The sequence below is a fragment of the Prionailurus viverrinus genome, chromosome B1 (assembly GCF_022837055.1).
Source record: "Prionailurus viverrinus isolate Anna chromosome B1, UM_Priviv_1.0, whole genome shotgun sequence".
Taxonomy (NCBI): Eukaryota; Metazoa; Chordata; class Mammalia; order Carnivora; family Felidae; genus Prionailurus; species Prionailurus viverrinus.
Window position 1 is genome coordinate 106,466,682 of NC_062564.1, and position 19,978 is coordinate 106,486,659.

Below are 19,978 nucleotides of genomic sequence, written 5' to 3' on the forward strand. Positions count from 1 at the left end.
TTATTATTATTATTTGCTGATTTCAACTCAATCAGGTGAGATGACTAATTACCTCTGAAGTCAATTACTATATTGATATTTCTCCTTACTCTAAGTAAATAGACTACATTTCCACAGGTTTAAGTAGGAAGTGTTTATAAAGAAATATTAATAAGCTCGCAGCAACAACTCTAAGACCACACTGTAGAACTTGGTGGTTAACTAATACTGCTGATCCTAATGCTTCAGTGTCATTTTGAAAGGGCTATCATAATTATTTATTATTTTATTTTTAGCTTTTAAATCATTTTATTACTCAAAATAAGCTTCATTTTATTACTTAGTTTTCTGTGTTCTGTGCCTTTAACAGTTTCAGGATTTTCTGCTCCTCAATACAGAAAGCACACTTGATCCAGTCAGGGACACATGTAGCACATATGGAGCCACCATAGGCCCTCTGACATGTTTTTTTTTCATTTTAGACAGCCTCATAAGAACTTTAGTTCTTATAGCATGGACCCTTTGAAGTCAGCCTGAAAACACGTCACATGCAGATTTTGCTACTTTCGCAAACCTCTGGGTATAAAAGTAAACAATTCTATTAGCAGGGGTTTGCAATAGCCTAGTTTTGCTAGAGGCTGTATTGTAGGATAGCTTATGACAGTATGTGAAACACTGGACCATTCAGAATACCTCTAGACATATCCCTGGAAAAGCAAAGGCCACCATTACCATAAACTCACTGCCTTCGCTCCTGTGTGCTTCGACAGTTTTGGTGTCCCGTTATTCCTGGCTTGTTTCCTGATGTGACTTCCTTATGAATCAGAGTCTCATGCAGCTGTATCAAACTGGCAGAGCCTGTCACATGTCCACAAGCTAGCGGAAGAGGTGATTAGAAATATAGAGTTTCAATTTGGGAAAACAAGATATACAATGAAGGGGCAATGGAAACACATATTGAATGCTTGATAGCTTTTAAATAGTTGTTAGTGAGAGATTTGCACTAAGATTAATATCTAATTCATAATGATACAACAGCAAAAAATTATAAAGGGCTTACTTTGTACATTTTTTTCCCTGAGTCCTGCATGTTTTTTGCTTTTTTTTTTTTGCTTTTTATTTATTTACTTTGAGAGAAACATAGAGTGTGAGCGGGGAAGGGGCAGAGAGAGAGGGAAAATCTCAAGAAGACTCAGCACTGTCAGTGCAGAACCCCAGGGAGGGCTGGAACTCATGAGACTGTGAGATCATGACCCTGAGCCAAAATCAAGAGTCAAACACTCAACTGATTGAGCCACCAGGTGCCCTGCATTCTGCATATTAATTCATTTTATCATTATATCTCCCCTGTGTGATTGATACTATTATTTATCCTATTTTATGGATGAGGAAACTGAAGCACTGAGATGTTAAAATCATGCCCAAGGTCACAGTGATTGCATATAATGAGATTTAGATACAGGTAGTGTTTCAGGAGTCCAAATTCTTACTCTTAATCAATATACACATGATCTTTCACATATAAACAATGTCAGCAAATCAATATGGAATAGGCAAAAGAAAAATGAGTAGAATATATGAATAGGAAAATCACAGAATATAAAGTAATGGTTAATAAAATTGGATTATTAGCACTGTAGAGAAAACTATGATATAATTATTTATATTCTTTGGGCCCAATATTCAAAAATTACCTAAATGAATTACATTTATCTTAAAGAACTTCCCTATATATCATTTGCTCAAAGTTCATTCACTGATTCTTTACATACATAGCTCATATCCCCTTCAAGTTTCCCCATACTACCGACTATCAGAATAGTTACAGTCCTTAGTTGTAATTGTTTAGTTTTTAGGTGTTAGCATCATGAGAATATGTGCCTTGTTTGGCATACCCTCAGTAGTGTTCTTAGAATTTTTCAGAGTAGTCACTTGATAAAAATTGTTAATATTGTTAAATGTAATAAAATGTCTTCTATTGACTCTTAAGAATTATTTAAAAAAATGCTAGGCATCCTTTCTCTTTAGAAATTTCTAATACATGCTTTAAAAAAGTAAAATAACATACTTTCTCCATAATAGAACATGTTCTAATCTCCTTAGAGTTTTACTCCTGTAACATACATTAGCATATTTATTAAACCAACAGAGATTGAAGTCCTTTCAAAGGAGGTAAAGAAAACAGTACAAATTGTAATGATTTCTAATCAAAGCAGAAGATAATGAAATCTTGCCAGATGGAAATTCATCCACTTAGTAGATTAAAATAACAAGATGAAAAGGAAAAAAAAAAAGGAAAAAGGGAAAATATTCAAAGGGCTCTGAATTTCATATAGAAAAAAAGCTATTATTGGAAGATTAAATATATCTTTAAAATAAAAGTGATTTAAAATCAGTCTCAATTAGGTTAAGTTGCACTTGATGTGATTTCCTTTCTACAAAACTTTGTGTATTAACTTCATTATTTGATTTGACTATTGTGTGCTTTGCATATGAATACATTCATGTATTAAGCTGTCTGAATTAATTTAAATATGATATAACGTGGTTAACACTAATAATCTGTTTTGACAAATTGAAAGGAAAAAGTACCTTAAAAATTGAAGACAAAGTATATGAAAATTTTTACATCCTCAAGAAATATGTTTCATTGGCTAAAAGAGTATATTAAAATTGCGCAGGTGAAATAATTCTTATAGGAAGTTTCATTGTAATGTGTATGAAATAAGCAAGAGTGAGAATTTAGGACCAAAAAACAATGGCCACGGTATTGTAGATTACATTGAGAATATGCTTTTAATTTTAGAACTATCTGCCAATCTTAGAATCTACTTGCATTTGAGAGGAATTTGTATATATTGAGTGTGAATTTTTCCTGAACCATCTGATAAACAAGACCAACAGCTCCAGCAAATACTACTGGAAATGTTGATATTGAAGTATGTATGAATATAATTGCAGGGTGTCTGTGTCTTTATGCTGAAGCCCAAAATGAAACTCATTATTTCCCACCTGTAGACTGGACAGGGCTTCCTCCCACAGACCCTCTCCTCCAAGCAAGTAGACCTAGATATGGTGCTCTTTTGGCAGCTTCTCTCAAGAAAAGGGGAAGAGTAGGGGTGCCTGAGTGGCTCAGTCATTAGCATCCAACTTTGGCTCAGGTCATGATCTCATGCTTTGAGCCTCAAACCTCCCACTGGGCTCTCTGCTCTCAGATCAGAGCCTGCTTTGGATCCTCTGTCTCCCTTTTTCTCTGCCCCTCCCCAGCTCACTCTCACCCCCCCCCAAAAAAAAAATAAACACACACACACACACACACAAACAATAAAAACAAAAAAAGAAAGCTGGAAAGTAAAATGGGGAAGATATCCTTATCTCAGGAATTCCTTTCCCAGATATTCTGATTCTGCCATTCTCTCCTCTCCACTTTCAATCTACATGGAAGAGAATGTTAGGATACAGCAAGATCCAGAGTAGCATGTTATGAGGTTAAGTTGCAAAGTGCTATTGCACAACAGTATGGATCTGGCATTTTTGTACAACAGTAATGAAGGCCTGTGAAGTTAGCACAGAACACCTGAGAAATGGCATGTACTCATGAGAAAGAGGTTTGGAATCCAAGGTGGAGCCTGAAACAATTGAACAGAGTGCATTAACTGATTCATTAGTGTATTTATTTGATACAATACAGATTCTGTTAAAGCCCCATATTGTAGAGAAGGATAATCTATTAACACAGGAAGCCTGGAAGAAGAAATGAAAAAAATAATCATACTAACAAAAGAGACCTGGGGGCAGGGAAGAAAACATCATGAGTGCTTCCTACTCCTAGTTTTTTCATATATTTAGGAATTTGTTGTTTTATTTGTCCCCCCCCACCCTTTTCTGACACCTCTTTTTCCTTCTCTTCTGTCCATTTTTCTCTTTGGATTTTGGTGCTTTGCTAACAGGAAATCTTTATATATTAAGGAATATATATAGTATATTCCTATAGTATATATCCTATAGTATAGTATAGGAATATATAGTAGGAATCTTTATATATTAAGAAAATTAAGCCTTTGCTGTGATTTGCTTTGCAAGTAGATTTTCCCCCATGTGATCATTTTTCTTTTGACCTTTTTAATGGTTATGTTAGGCACATAATTTTATTTTTTAAAGATAGAAAATTACAACTGTTTCATGGCTGGTGTGAAAGTGTGTATGCTTGTGTGTGTGTGAGAGAGATTCTCATTCTGCTTCAGCAGCATGAACTTTGATGGCATATGAAATTATTGAGCTTAGTTAATTTTCATTCACAATCATTCCCATCAGGATTTGACTTTGATTTAGGTTTTTAGGTAATTGGGGCATGATTTGTAACCTAGCTTAACATCTATTTTGCTTTGTTTGTGTTGTATATATTTGTAAGAACTGTTGGGATTCCATATATTTAGGAGTTTAGTTAGAGCTTTTTGAATTGGTGTATGCAAAGGAAACCTTAAACAATTGGTTTTATACACTTTTATGGATATTTTTTTCTGTGTAGCACATTTTATACCTTGACAAAATAAGCAATTTATGATATGCAACAATGATTAGGTATATTATCCCTACACACCAATTTTTAATTTACTTATATTTCATATCCACCATTTTAGTTTTCGGATAGATGATAATATCATTTGGAACGTCATGGGTTATTATGCTCTTATGTCAACCTTAGCGATGTAGGTCATAGTGAACTCTACCTCTACTTTCTGAATGAGATGCTTTCAGTACTGCTCATCAGAAACATTTCTGAATAGATATTGCTTACTTTCTTTAAAGCTTAAGTGAGAGCTTTGTTACATATAACTTTTGAAAGTTCAAAGTAATAAAAATAAAAATGATCATATAAACTGAAACACAGTTAAAATTACTATAATCTGATAAGGTATTTTAGAAGCTCTTAACTACAGAGAATAAACTGAGGGTTGCTGGAGGGGAGGTGGGGGATGGGCTAAATGGGTAATGGGTATTAAGGAGCGTACTTGTTGGGATGATGTTATATGTAAATGATGAATCACTAAATTCTACTCCTAAAACCAATAGTACACTATGTTAGCTAACTTGAATTTAAATACAAGTTTGGAAGACAAGTAATGAAAGAAAAAGATTTTAAAAAGTGGTATTTCAGAAGCTTGTAATTTTATTAACATGGCTGTTTATATTGCTGGACAACCTCTGTTCAATTAACCATTTCAACAAACCATAAAACTTTAGAGATTAAAATAATGTTATAGTCTAGAATTGATGATAAATTTATGCTATCCAGCCTAGTATAACTACAACTGAATTGACAAGAACTTTATCTGCTTGCATTTTCATTAATTTACACCATATTTGAAAAATCAAGGGTAGAAGATGGATTTTAGCTTGGGTAATTAGAGCTAGTGAGAAAGTGAAAATTATTTCATGAGGTTCAGGAACTAATCACCTACTGAAAGTTCTAATTAAAATATAAGAAGTATTCATTATGCTATTATTGATGAGTAATGAAGACATAAAAACCTTAAATAGGATCTATTTTAATATTATTTTTTAATTTTATTTATTTATTTTGAGAGAGAGAGCGCAGAGAGGGAGAGGGAGAGAATCTCAAGCAGGCTCACACTGTCAGCACAGACCCTGATGCAGGGCTCAATCTCACAAACTGTGCGATCATGACCTGAGCCGAAATCAAGAGTCAGATGCTTAACTGACTGAGCCACCCAGGTGTCTCTGATATTATTTTTCATTCTTATATTCAGGATAAACTTGGCAAAAGATAGAGACCATGTTTGGTGGAATTGCTATTCCAGTGTTTCATATAGAGGGGACAAACTGCAAGAGATACAACATTTTTTTCACTTCCATTATCTAAAATTATGAATATTTTTTCTTAAAAATACATACAGCATATCCTGTACTTTTTATAAGCTAATTTTCTCTTTGTGCACTTCCTCTCTTTGTAGGGAAAAATAAAGGAGTATGTGCTGCTTCACTAAAATTAAGAGACCAAAATATCATCCAGTAGGAGTACTGAGCCTTAAAGCCTTATTATGCAGATTATTTGTTATCTAAGTACAAATCTGGATTTGGGGTCTTTTAAAATAATTTTTAATATGGGATGCCTGTTTCTACGTCTTTATTGGAAATGTTTTGATCCATTCAGCTGTAGTAAATAAGGATCCCTGGGCTAAAACAAATAGGTTCTATATAGCCTCTTCAGAAATGAAACTATTCTAAGTGGTTCCCTGCTAACCTTCCTACTGCAGTTGGTAAGTCCAGTCTCTTTCTGTTCTTCCTATAATATCCAGACTCATTCTTTTAAAATAAAAACCTTGACCGTGTCATGTGCCTGTTTAAAACATCCTGTACTCCGCATCATGACCTCCAAAGCCTATGTTGTCTGTCTTCAGAATTCCTTGATCACTTTCTGATTCCATTTTTATTGCATTTTAATTTCTCTCTTCCTCATCGTGATCCATCACACTGGAATTTTTTTTTCATTTCTTCAAAACAATAAACATATTCCTGCCTCTGGTGATGTAAACCTTGTTCCTCACTTTGCATGAAGCACTCACTTTGTCATTATCTCCAGAGCTCACTTGTCCATTTGATGTAGGTCTCTGATGAGATGTCCTGTCTGAGATGCTTTCTTTAATAACTCTGTGAAATTGATGTATTAACTCCTTCGGTATTCAATTTCCTTACCCTGTTTTATTCTTTTACATCACTATAATTAATTTACATTTCTGTTTCCTTTTTTTCTCTCTCCATTAGAATGTAATTTGAATGTGTGAAGAAACTTTGCTCTTATGTTCATACTTGTATCTACTATACATGTTTGATACATGAGTGCTTTCTAAATATTTCTTGAATGAATAAAATAATGATTGAATGAAAAAAATGAATAAAATGGTCAATGAATTATCTGTAGTTTATGCAAGAGGTACTGACATTGAAAATCAACCTAAGAAAATTCTTATGACTATTTTGATGAAATTAACCTTTGTATGCCAAAGTTAAGTTTTGTTTCATAAACATTGAGGCCATATTCTTCTCCCTTTTTCCATTCATTTGTTTTGTTTTATTTTGGTTTGGTTTGTGGAGGGTATAGTGGAGCTTATCCTTTAGTTCTGAATTGCTTATAATAACTTGCATCTGTGAACTCTGTTTCATCAACTCCTCTTCTCTATGTGGTTCTAGGTTAGAGTTGGCCAAAACAGAAGCATATACAAGGTTTAGATGGTAAAAGTGAAGAGGAAGCCATTGCTCCTAGATGATTATGATAGACAGGGTGACACAAATGCAGATATGCCAAAAAGGCTTGAGCTTCTAGCTTGTCTTCCTAATGACTGGCCCCACCATCCAATGGCAAGGCAAGCCAACCATTTAATATTACCCTATGGTTTCCTCACAGGTGACAGCTTTCTCAGACCACACTATGAAATTCTTCATGGATACACTGGGCTACCAGATATCCATAGCTTTTGAGCTTTTCTGGTAAGCTGTTAAATGCCCACTCATACCATTACTTCCCTCATTTCTATGAGAAACACCTTGTTCCTTTAATACTATTAATGGCTTTTTTTAAAACTAAGCTTTTATAAAACTTTTGTAACTGAATATCAGCCATCTGTCATTATACTTCTTTATATTGTTTGATCCTGGCTGCTACAGATAAATAAAACCTCATGAAAAACAAGTCATAATGTATATCTATTTATATATGCATATGTGTGTATAGATAGCAGAACTTTATAAGAAACTGTTAATTAAGCCTAAAAATAATGTTATAAAATCTCTTCCCCAATATTCACATTATTAGAAGAGCCTTCAACAATATTTTATGACTCTAAAGTGGATACAAATTCTATTTTTGTGTTTATAAGTAAAGAGGCATAATCATTGAATCCAGTGAAACTTGTCATAGCACATTGTTCAAATTTTCTGAATTTCCAAGGTAAATAAAAATATCTTACTGAGTTAGAAAACCTACCAGTGGTCCATTTAAAATATGTAATATAGGGTCCTGGGTGGCTCAGTCAGTTGGGCATCCAGCTTCAGCTCAGGTCATGATCTCACAGTCCATGAGTTCGAGCCCCGCCTCGGGTTCTGTGCTGAGCTCAGAGCCTGGAGCCTGCTTTGGATTCTTTGTCTCCCTCTCTCTCTGTCCCTCCCCTGCTCATGCTCTGTCTCTCTGTGTCTTAAAAATAAATAAAAACATTAAAAAAATAAAAATAGAATAAAATGAAATACAGAATATATTTGAATATATTAAAACAACCCCATATTCAGGGCGCCTGGGTGGCTCAGTCAGTTAAGTGTCCGACTTTGGCTCAGGGCATGATCTCACGGTCCGTGAGTTCAAGCCTGGCGTCGTGCTCTGTGCTGTCAGCTCAGAGCCTGGAGCCTGTTTCAGATTCTGTGTTTCTCTCTCTCTTTGACCCTCCTCCATTCATGCTCTGTCTCTCTCTGTCTCAAAAATAAATAAACGTTAAAAAAAATTTTTTAAGCAATCCTGTATACTTCTAAAATCTGTTCTACCAGATCATTAAAGTACTTTCCAGATTTAGTTGAAAACAAAAGACAGAAAAAAATGAAATATTTTTGTCTACCATAAAAAATATGCTATTAATATTTAGAGCAACATGTGGTGAATTTGGTCTTCTTTCTCTCTTTCTTTTTCTACTTGAGATTATGCTGAGTGTACTGAAATACAATTTGTTTGGAAATGTGTGTAGCCACATCCTATAACTTTACATTGTTTCTTCATTTCTTTCTCCTATCTTTTATTTTAGTCTTTGAGAGTGAATAATGGTCTACTTAGAGTGTTTTGTGGTGAATCTACCTAAAGGTATATTTATCTATACCTCCATGTGCACACATACACACTTATTTGTGAACATATATCCTATCACAAAGTTGTATCAGATTGTTTCATTTACTCATATATCTAAAAAGATTTATTGAATGTTACTTTGGGGCATGCATTATAAATATATATGGGTAGATCAAAAAGAGATTCTCACTTCTCCACTAAATAATCTAGTATGGATAAACAACTAAACATAAGATTGAAGTGAAGTGTGACAAATGTAATTAAGAGAAAAATACAGTGATTGTGCAAAGTTAACATATTGATATGAGAGTACCTGAATGAATGTTATTTCAACTGCAATTTGACTGAAGGTTAGAAGGTACCTGGATTAAGTAGAGTGGGGAGGAGAAATGTTTCTATCATAAAGTCTGAGTGAAAATGCAGGGATACGAAAGCATCTTAATACACCTGGAGCATGGATTAAGAGTGTGGGATGGCAGGCAACAAGGGAGATCAAAATCAAAGGAAAATTAACAAGATTTGGATGGAATTTTACACTTTATCATGAGGGCAATGAGGATATATATAGAAAATGACATAAAATATTAAATTTTATTTTCAAGAGGATCATCTGGTTGCTGGGTTTTAAATGGTTAGGGAGGAAGGGACGGCCTGGTGGCAGCGAACCCAGTTAGCAAGAGATAGATTCCTAAACTCTAGTAGTAAGGATGGAGACAATAGTTTGTATCTGAAAGGTATTTAAAAGGAGATTTGGTAGTTGATGGCTTGGGAGAAGTGCGTGAAGAGAGAAGTCAACTTTAACTCAGATGTCAAGATCGGGCAAGTGGTCAGAGAGAGGAGAATTCTATTCAATGTGGGATACAGAAGGCAGAATTCTTTTTCGTGGCAATGGAGATGAAAGATAGTGTAGTCTGTAACTATTAAGTAGGATTTTATACGTCCATGGGTACCTAATTAGAAATGTCCCATAGGCAGTCGAGAAGATATCAGGTGAGGAGTTGTCTGGAAGGAAACATGGTATTAATTAGGCTTTTAAAAATTTATAAGGTATAAAATGTAATTGTTTAATATACATGTACATTGTGAAAAATTGACACAATCAAGTTAATCACCACAGCCATCTTCTTACATAGTTACGTGTGTGTGTGTGTGTGTGTGTGTGTGTGTGTGTGTGGTGTAAAAACACAAGATCTTCCCTCTTAGCAGATTTCAGGATTTCATGTATACAATACAGTATTATAAGCTATAGCCATCAACTTTAAGGTGTATAATATGTTGATTTGATTTATATATTGCAATATGATTACTTAGCATTAGTTAACACTTGTATCATGTCACATAATTATTGTTTCATTTTGTGGTGAGAACCGTTAAGATCTAGTCTCTTAGCAACTTTAAAGTATATAGTACAGTATTATTGACCATAATCACCATGATATGCATTATATCCCCCAAAATTATTCAACATAAAACTGGAAGTTTTTACCTTTTTGCCAGCATCTCTCCATTTCATCATTCTCTAGTCCCTGGCAGTCATTGTTCTACTATCTGGTTCTATAAGCTCAATTTTTTTAGATTCCACATATAAGTGCGATTATATAGTGCTTGTCTTTCTCTGTCTGGCTTATTTCATTAGAATAATGTCCTTCAGGTTTGTACATGCTGTCCTGAACGTCAGGATTTCCTTTTTTTATGGTTGAATAACATTATATTATGTGTATTATAAATGTGGGTTTCCCCCCCAAATTTTGTGATTCATTTGAATTTTATACTGTTTTTGTCAGAAAATGTGCATGAAATGATATCAACATTTTTATATTAATTGAGACTTCTTTTGTGGTCTAATATGTGATCTATCGTGGAGAATGTTCCATGTGCACTTGAAAAGAATGTGTATTCTGTTGTTTTTGGATGGAATGTTGTGTGTGTGTGTGTGTGTGTGTGCGCGCGCGTGTGTGTGTGTATGTTAAGTCTATCTGGTCTAATGTGTCATTTAAAGACACTGTTTCCTCATTGATTTTTTTGCCTGGATAATCTATACATTAATGTACGTGGGTTGTTAAAGTCCCCTACTATTATTGTATTACTATTTCTCCCTTTATGTCTGTTAATATATGATTTATGTATTCAGGTACTCCTGTGTTGTGTGTATAGATATTTATAATTTTATATTCTTTTGTTGGATTCTCCTTTGTCATTATATAATTCTCTTCTTTTTCTCTTGTTACAGTTTTGATTTAAACTTTATTTTATCCAAGTATTGCTACCCTGACTTTTTCCACTTCTGTTAGCTGGAATATATTTTTTTCCATCCTTTCATTTTTAGTCTGTATGTGTCTTTACGTCTGAAGTGAGTTTCTTCTAAGTAGCGTAGATAATAGGACTGGTTTTTAATCCATTCTGCAACCCTATGTCTTCTGTTTGGAGCACTTAGACCATGTACAATGAAAGTAATTATTGATATGCCACAAAGTTCTTCGTCTCTTCTTGACAGTCCAGTGAGCATCTTTATGATTATTACTTTAAACTCTTTTTCAGGCCTATTGCTTGTCTCTGTTTCATTTAGTTCTTGTTCTGACGTTTGTCTTGTTCTTTTGTTGACAGCATATCCCTTGGTCTCTCCATTTTGCTTGAATTTCTGTGTTTGTTTCTATGAATTCAGTGGAATAGATATTTCTCCTAAACTTGAAGGAATTTTCTTGTGTATGGTCGTATGCTTCACAGATTGTGTGCCTGGTGACTTTGACAGGCTTGCTAGAGCTCTGTGTGACATGGGCTGGGTTCCTGAGGCACTTCATGCTGGGGCTGCTTTGGTGGGATGGCTGGAGGGAAGGGGGCATGGAGCAGGGGAGTCCCAGTCTCTCTGTGCAGGTGGCACCCTGGAAATACAGCTAAAAGTGAAGTGGGTGCAATCCAGGATGTCCTGGGGTATGCAGTGCAGGGAGTGTTCTGATGCGACAACTGGAGCTGTGGTTGTTGCAGGCTGGGATATCCTGGTGTGCTCCATGCTGGAGACATAATGGTGGGGTGGCTAGAACCGAGGCTGGAAGCAGGCTGGAATGTTCCCAGGGTTCTCCACACAAAGGTATGTCTTGGAGAGCAGTTGAAGCCAAAGTAGGAACAAGCAAAGAAGTGCCAGATATGTGAGGGGTACCCTAATAAGCCATCTGGAGTTGAAGTGGTGTGAGCCTGAGGTGTTTGGTGGTGCTTTGTGTCTGAATCACTTTGGCATGATGGCTGGATCTATAGTGAGTATTGTCCAGAAGTGTCCCAGTGTGTGCAATACTGGTGCTGCCTTGTTGGGATGTCTGGGATTGGTGTGGCTGGGCTTACTGAGTTGGTAGGCCAGCTAGGGCACACAGACCCTGTTCCCATCCATGCTCTCAAGGTTGGGGATTATAACCATGGCTGTCACCAGTCCCTTGGACCCAAAAAGAGTTCCAGCAGCTTCCTTGCTATCTGGCAGTGTGCTAGGGCTAATCACTTTATATTCTAGTTTCTCTTTTAAACCATGCCTTTGTTTTTTCTATACCCCAGAATGTGTGGGGCTGGTTTAGGCTAGGGGCTCAGAGCTTGCTGAGGTAGCTGGCAAGCTATGGTACTAAGAACCCTTCTGTAGTCAGCACTTTCAAGATGGAGGGGAATGTAAATCATGGTACTTGCCAGATGACTGGGCCTAGAGAAAGTTCCAGCAGGTCCCTCTATACATGCTTGGCAGAGTTCTAGGGCAGAATCCTTTATATTCTAGTGTTTCTTTTAAACTGTAGTTTTTTTTTTCTATACCCCAGGGTATCTGGGGCTGGTGTGAAGGAGGACCCTGGGGCTCAATGAGGCAGCAAGCCAGCTATTGTGTCCAGACCCTGTTCCCATCTGGGTGTGCTATCAAGGTGGATTGTAAATGTAAACAATGAATACTTAAAGCTAAAGTGAGTCACTTGTAGGAAGATGATTGTTAGGTAATTAAAAAAAACAATTTAGCTACTCTTTTGATTGTATAATTTAACCCATTTATATTTAAAGTTAATTATTGATATATAAGAACTTACTATTGCCCATTTGTTGTTTTCTGGGTGTTTTATGGTTTCTTTGATCCTTGTTTTCTCTCTTGCTGTCTTTGTGCTTTGTTAATGTTTTGTAGGTGGTTTGGTTCTTTGATACTTTTTCTCTCCCTCCCTCCCTCCCTTCCTCTCTCTCTCTCTCTCTAATTCTTTCTTTCTCTTTTGTGCATGTAGGTACTAGAGATTTCTTATTTCTGGCTTTGCACAAAACATCTTATGAGTATATTTTAAGCCTATAACAACTTTACTTTATTCATGCAAATTCTATAGTTTTACTCCCTTTCATATTTCATGCTTTTTGTAAAAAAATTTAAAAAATTAATATTTATTTATTCTTGAGAGACAGAGCATGAGTGAGGGAGAAGCAGAGAGAGAGGGAGACACAGAATCTGAAGCACAGAGCCCGATGTGGGGCTCGAACCCATGAACAGTGAGATCATACCCGAGCCAAAGACAGATGCTTAACTGATTGAAACCCCAGGTGCCCCTCACATTTTATGCTTTTGATGTTACACTTGCATCTTTTTATATTGTGTATCTATTAACAAATTATGGTAGCTATAATTATTTTTAATAGTTTTGTCTTTTAACTTTTAACATACAGTTACAAGTGAATCACACACACATACACACACACATCTCAGTGGCCTTCTTTGGGGTTATTACGGTGAAATCCTTATCAGGCAGTTCATAGATATCCATTTTTTGTGGGGTCAGCTATTAGAGTTTTAATATTACAGCATATTCTGTTTTTTTTTTCTTTTTTTAAGTAGGCTTCACATCAAGTGTTGAGCCAAATGTGAACTTGAACTCATGACCCTGAGTTCAAGACCTGAGCAGAGATCAAGAGTCGGACGCTTAACTGACTGAGCCATCCAGGCACCTTGAATATTACAAAATACTCTTTTTAAATTTTTTTTATGTTTATTTATTTTTGAGAGAGCGATACAAACAGAACATGAGCAGGGGAGGGGCAGAGAGAGAGGGAGACACAGAATCCGAAGCAGGCTCCAGGATCTGAGCTGTCAGCATAGAGCCCAATGTGGGACTTGAACTTAAGAACTGTGAGATCATGACCTGCACAGAGCCCAATGTGGGACTCAAACTTAAGAACTGTGAGATCATGACCTGAGCTGAAGTCGGATGCTTAACAGACTGAGCCACCCAGGTGCCCCCAGAATATTTTTAATTTGACCTACATATATTTACCTTTACGGTAGTTTTAAACTTTCATATTTCTAATTAGCATTCTTTTGATTTAACTTGAAGAATCCCTTTAGTATTTCTTGTCACGTAGGTCTAGTGGTAATAAACTTCCTCAGATTTTGTTTATCTGGGAAAGTTTTTCTGTGTCCTTCATTTCTTTTTTTTTTTTTTAAATTTTTTTTTAACGTTTATTTATTTTTGTGACAGAGAGAGACAGAGCATGAACGGGGGAGGGTCAGAGAGAGAGGGAGACACAGAATATGAAACAAGCTCCAGGCTCTGAGCAGTCAGCACAGAGCCCGACGCGGGGCTCGAACTCACATACCGCGAGATCGTGACCTGAGCCGAAGTCGGACGCTTAACCGACTGAGCCACCCAGGCGCCCCATGTATCCTTCATTTCTGAAGGGCAGGTTTATTGGGTAAATTTTTTTGGTTGGCAATGTTTTTTTTTTTTTTCTTTTAGTACTTTGAATGTATTGTCCCATTCTGTCCTGGTCTGCAAGTTTGCTGCTAAGAAATTAGCTCATAGTCTTATAGAGGTGCCCTTGTATTTGATGAGTCACTTTTTCCTTGCTGTTTTTAAGATTCTCTATTTGTCTTTGACCTTTGGCAATTTGATTTAATATGGGGCAGGACTGCTCCCAGACTGCATATGAGAAGGGCTGATGCAGTGTCACAAAGTTCTGAGGTAGGGCTGAAATCAGAATGCCAGCCTCATGGACACAGATGGGTATGTCTCCTACCTGGTTACTGGGTGAACAGAACTGGTAGCCAAAAGGGAGGAGAGCCAGGTCATGGGCTGCTTCAGGTTCCATAGCCAGCCCTGAGGTTGGTAGGCCTGTTATCTGAGGCATTGGTAGATGTGACTCTTACTGGGTCCTTTGGTGGTAAGACCAAGGCCAAACAGGCCTGTAGCTGAATCCATAGGATCTAAGACTCTAGCTTTGTAGCTAGGACCACATTCAGTGAGTTTGCCACCTGGGTATGGACCTGCCTTCTTGTAAGAGATCTCCTGGTGTTAGGTTCCACAGCTTCCTACCTGAGTCCCTAAGCTCTCACAAAAGTACTTTTGTCCATGGCTGGCTGGCAAATAGTTGCTGCTGGGAGATTCGAGCAGGGAACCTCCTATTTTGCCATCTGGCTGAGGTCACTCTCCAGGCTTTAAAGTTTTAATTTAATTCTATTTTTATGTGAGATATATTTGATCATGATTAAATGTAGATTGACAGAAATGAGTAAAGGAGAATTAAGACCTATTTAAAACTTGCCTCAAAGATTATTAAAGAGGTCTATATACTTATAATTGTGTCCAAAGTACATAAATTGAGTTAGAATCAGTTTACATTGATTTGGTTTATTCTTTTAAAAAGTCTAGAAAAATTGAATATTAAAAAAAAGCAAAACTTCTAATTATCAAATGGCTAAATAGATTTAATTTCTTCTCTAAACAAGATTAAAACTGGTGGTGTTTTCTTCCAAATTTTGTGAATATCATGTACACACACACACACACACACACACAGATATTTCTTCTCCAATAAATTCCTGTTTAGCATAAACAACTCATTAAGGATTACATTTCTTTGAAGATTGAAATATAATTTCTTCTGTTTTACTTGTTACATTCAAATTTTTTGGATACCCATTTTCAATGGCAGTGCCAGGAAATGTTAGTTACTGGATTATTTCCCAGATTCTAGTTTAATATGTACCTAACTTCCAATTTCAACATAAAAATAAATTCTTAATCTTCCTGAGTCAGTCAGCAAAATACAGGTACTTTTGGTTATTGCCAATTCCATATCCATCACCAGAAGCTAGAAAACAGACAGGGATGATTTCATGGTGAGAGTATCATAGCTATGATCATGCAAATGATCTAAATGGGCAAATGGAAAATCAAGTGAAAAGCCAAAGTGATATTTTCCTGAGTGACTAAGCAATTTGGAGATTCAGGCTAACATAAACTGAAGAAGGAAAAAGACGACTGGGTGGTGGTAGGGGGCTGGTGTCCTCTGATGTAAGGCAAACACTTTCAACAATAAAAAAAATATTCATCACCCATAAATGCTATAGCTTTTATTATTTTCATAAAATGATTTATAAGATGCCACAAATTTTTAAAAAATGGATCATAACTACATTATGGAGAGAAGTTCTCCACTGTGTGTCTAAAAGGAATTTTAGTAGGGAAGGAGAGGGCAATAAAGTAAATACTTGACTTAAGTGTTTTGTTTACTTACCTTGAGGGGTTCTGTATTCCTTCAGTGAGAGGTTCAAATCCTAAACCTTGTTTATATGTCCATAAAATGACCTCAAATAGAAGAATAATTGATACTAATGGTGTACCTTGTTTTATTTTTTGTTTGTTTTTCTACTGGCATATGTAGAAACTGTTCAATTTGTCCTTTACTTAGGTAAGAACAGAAGACATTTATAGCCTACTTCCTGACAATCTTATCAAAGTGCTTTAAACTATGAAAGAAATGCTTATAAAATAGGAAATATAGGAAATATAGTGCTTTCTATGCATCTGCTTCTTTAGAACACATAAACCTTTATTATATATGTGCATACTGCACGTTTTGGAATATAACTATTAGTCTACTTTATGAAACTATATTTTTAATTTTTTTAGAGTTTATTTTTGAGAGAGCCAGAGACAGTATGTGAGCAGGGGAAGGGCAGAGAGAGGGAGACACAGAATCCAAAGCAGGCTCCAGGCTCTGAGATGTCAGCACAGAAACCCACATGGGGCCCGAACTCACAAACCATGAGATCATGACCTGACCCAAAAGTCAGACTCTTAAACTTCCGAGCCACCCAGGTGCCCCTGAAACTACATGTTTTTTTTTAAATTTTTTTTCAACGTTTTTTTATTTATTTTTGGGACAGAGAGAGACAGAGCATGAACGGGGGAGGGGCAGAGAGAGAGGGAGACACAGAATCAGAAACAGGCTCCAGGCTCTGAGCCATCAGCCCAGAGCCCGACGTGGGGCTCGAACTCACGGACCGCGAGATCGTGACCTGGCTGAAGTCGGACACTTAACTGACTGCGCCACCCAGGCGCCCCTACATTTTTATATATTAATATACTACAAAGTGCTGTGCAACATATATGAAATTACACAAATCTTTAGAGACTAAAAATAGAAATGGCAGGTACAAGCCTATTTCCTTTTGAGAATGAAAAGTGCTTAATGGATTTGTGAAGAGAGAGCTTCTACCAAACAGAAGACATGTACTGACAGAATTTGGGGAAATTATCCTTAACAGCTGATTTCCCTTTGTGTGTATGGAGTCATACATTTTTATGATAAAACACAAAGTAAATGAATAGAAGATCTGTATTCAAATATATCATAACATTTTGCTAAGAATGGGTAATTTTATTTCTTTAAAAATATGCAGGGAATTAGCTGATTATTAATTTTACCAATTTGTTTTTGAACAGTTTTATAGGTTCTGTTAAAATTAGACATACAGGTTTCTCGTGTTGACTTTGTTTAATCATGATACTGTTAATATAATACCAAAATATTTGGAAAAGTTACAGAGTTTTTGGTTATCTCAAAGAACATAGGAAATTAGTGTTTTTACATTTACTCCCAAAGTAGCATCCAAATTAGAGAGGGATACTCTATGATGATGTGGTTCAACGTGTGTCTATAATTTTTATGTTTCTTTCTGAATTTTTTCTCAACTGTAGGGCAAAGAGATAAAACTGCAATAGGAACTATACAAGATATTAATAAGCAAAAATAAGACTATTCAGCATTTTTTGCTGACAAGAAAAATGACACTAATGCCTTTCACATACATTTCTCATCAATTCCTTTCTACCAAACACATCAGTTTACAGATGTCACTTTGGTGGCAATCATCATCGGTATATCTTAGAGCAGTTCTTTGGCTTCCCAGACTCTGAAGTAAGTCCACTTATTTATTTTCTTTCTTAAAAGACTATTTTTAGAGCAGTGTTAGATATATAACAAAACTGAGCAGAAGGCACACAGAGTTTCTTTATACCCTCATCATGCATAGCCACCACTGTTTTCCACATCAGTCACCAGAATGACACTTTTTTTTTTTTTAATTTTTTTTTTTCAACGTTTATTTATTTTTGGGACAGAGAGAGACAGAGCATGAACGGGGGAAGGGCAGAGAGAGAGGGAGACACAGAATCGGAAACAGGCTCCAGGCTCTGAGCCATCAGCCCAGAGCCCGACGCGGGGCTCGAACTCACGGACCGCAAGATCGTGACCTGGCTGAAGTCGGACGCTTAACCGACTGCGCCACCCAGGCGCCCCGACACTTTTTTTTTTAACCAAGGACAAACCGACATTAATAAATTGTATTCAGTCAAACTCCATAGTTTACCTTAGAGTTTACTCTTGGTGTTATAAATTCCATAGGTTTGGACAAATGAATAGTGATATGTATCCTTCATTATGATATTACACGGAGTATTTTCACTAACCTAAACATTTTGTGCTCTGCATATTCATCTCCTCTCCCCTTGGTTACTGTGGGGTTACTGATCTTTTTACTGTAACCACAGATTTGCTTTTGCAGAATGTCATATAGTTGGAAACATACTTATGTAGCTTCTTTAGATAATCATTTTTCACTTAGTAACATATATTTAAAATTGTCCCATGTCTTTTCATGGGTTAACAGCTCATTTTATAAGCACTAAATAATATCCCAGTCATCACTGTCTAGATGTACCCTAGCTTATTCACCTACTGGAGAACACTTTGGTTGCTCCCAAGTACTGGCATTATGAATAAAACTGCTATAAACATTATTGTATAGGTTTTAATGTGGGCATAAGTTTTCAAATCCTCTGGGTAAATGCCAAGGAGGGTGATACATGGATCTTGTTTAGTGTTGTCAGAGTTTTTCATTTTGGGAGGGTTAGTTTAGTTTTTAGTTTGCTTAGTTTTATAAGAAACTGCCAAATTGTTTTCCAAAGAAGTGTATTATTTTGCATTCCCACCAGCAATTAATGAGTGCTCCTGTTGTTCCACATCTACTCTAGCACTTGGTGTTGCCAGTGTTCTAATTGTGGCCATTCTAGTAGATTTCTAGTGCTATCTCATTGTTTTAATTTGTATTTCCCTGATAAAATATGATGCAGATCACTTTGCATATGCTTATTTGTCTTCTGTGTATCTTCTTTGGTGAGATTTTGTTAAGGTTATGAGCCCATTTTAAACTAGGTTCTCAATTGTTAAGAGTTCTTTGTAATACTTTGGATAATAGTCCTTTAACAAATTTGTCTTCTACAAATATTTTCTCCCCATCTGTGGCTTGTCATCTAATTCTCTTGATATTATCTTTCAGAGAGCAGAAGTTTTTAATTTTAATGAAGTCCAGGTTATCAGTTATTTCTTTCATGGGTTGCTTCTTCGTGTACCTAAAAAGTCATCATCATACCCATGATCATCTAGGTTTGTACTATGTTATCTTCTAGAAGTTTTATAGTTTTGCACTCTACATTTACAGGTATGATCCATTTAAATTTTTTGTAAGTTTATTTATTTTGAGAGAGAGAGAGCAAACATATGAGCCGGCCAGAGGAGGGGGGACAGAGAAAGAGGAGAGAGAGAATTCCAAGCAGGCTCCATGCTGTCAGCATGAGCCTGATGCGGGGCCCAATCTCATGAACAACAAGATCATAACCTCAGCCAAGAATTGGATGCTTAACTGACTCAGGCGCCCCATGTATGATCCATTTTGTGTTAATTTTTGTAAAGGGTATGAGGTCTGTGTTTAGAGTATTTAATTTTATTACCATATTTAATTTTAATTTTATTTTGTTTTGTGTTTTATTTTATTCATTTTACTTTATTTATTTTATTTTGTATATTAGTGTCCAG

The 19,978-nt window shown here is 36.1% G+C and overlaps 1 pseudogene; it reads right to left on the minus strand.

The window, feature by feature from the left end:
• Window positions 1-319: 319 nt before the first annotated feature.
• Window positions 320-663, minus strand: LOC125164817 (60S ribosomal protein L34-like; annotated as a pseudogene).
• Between the last annotated feature and the right edge of the window lie 19,315 nt (window positions 664-19,978).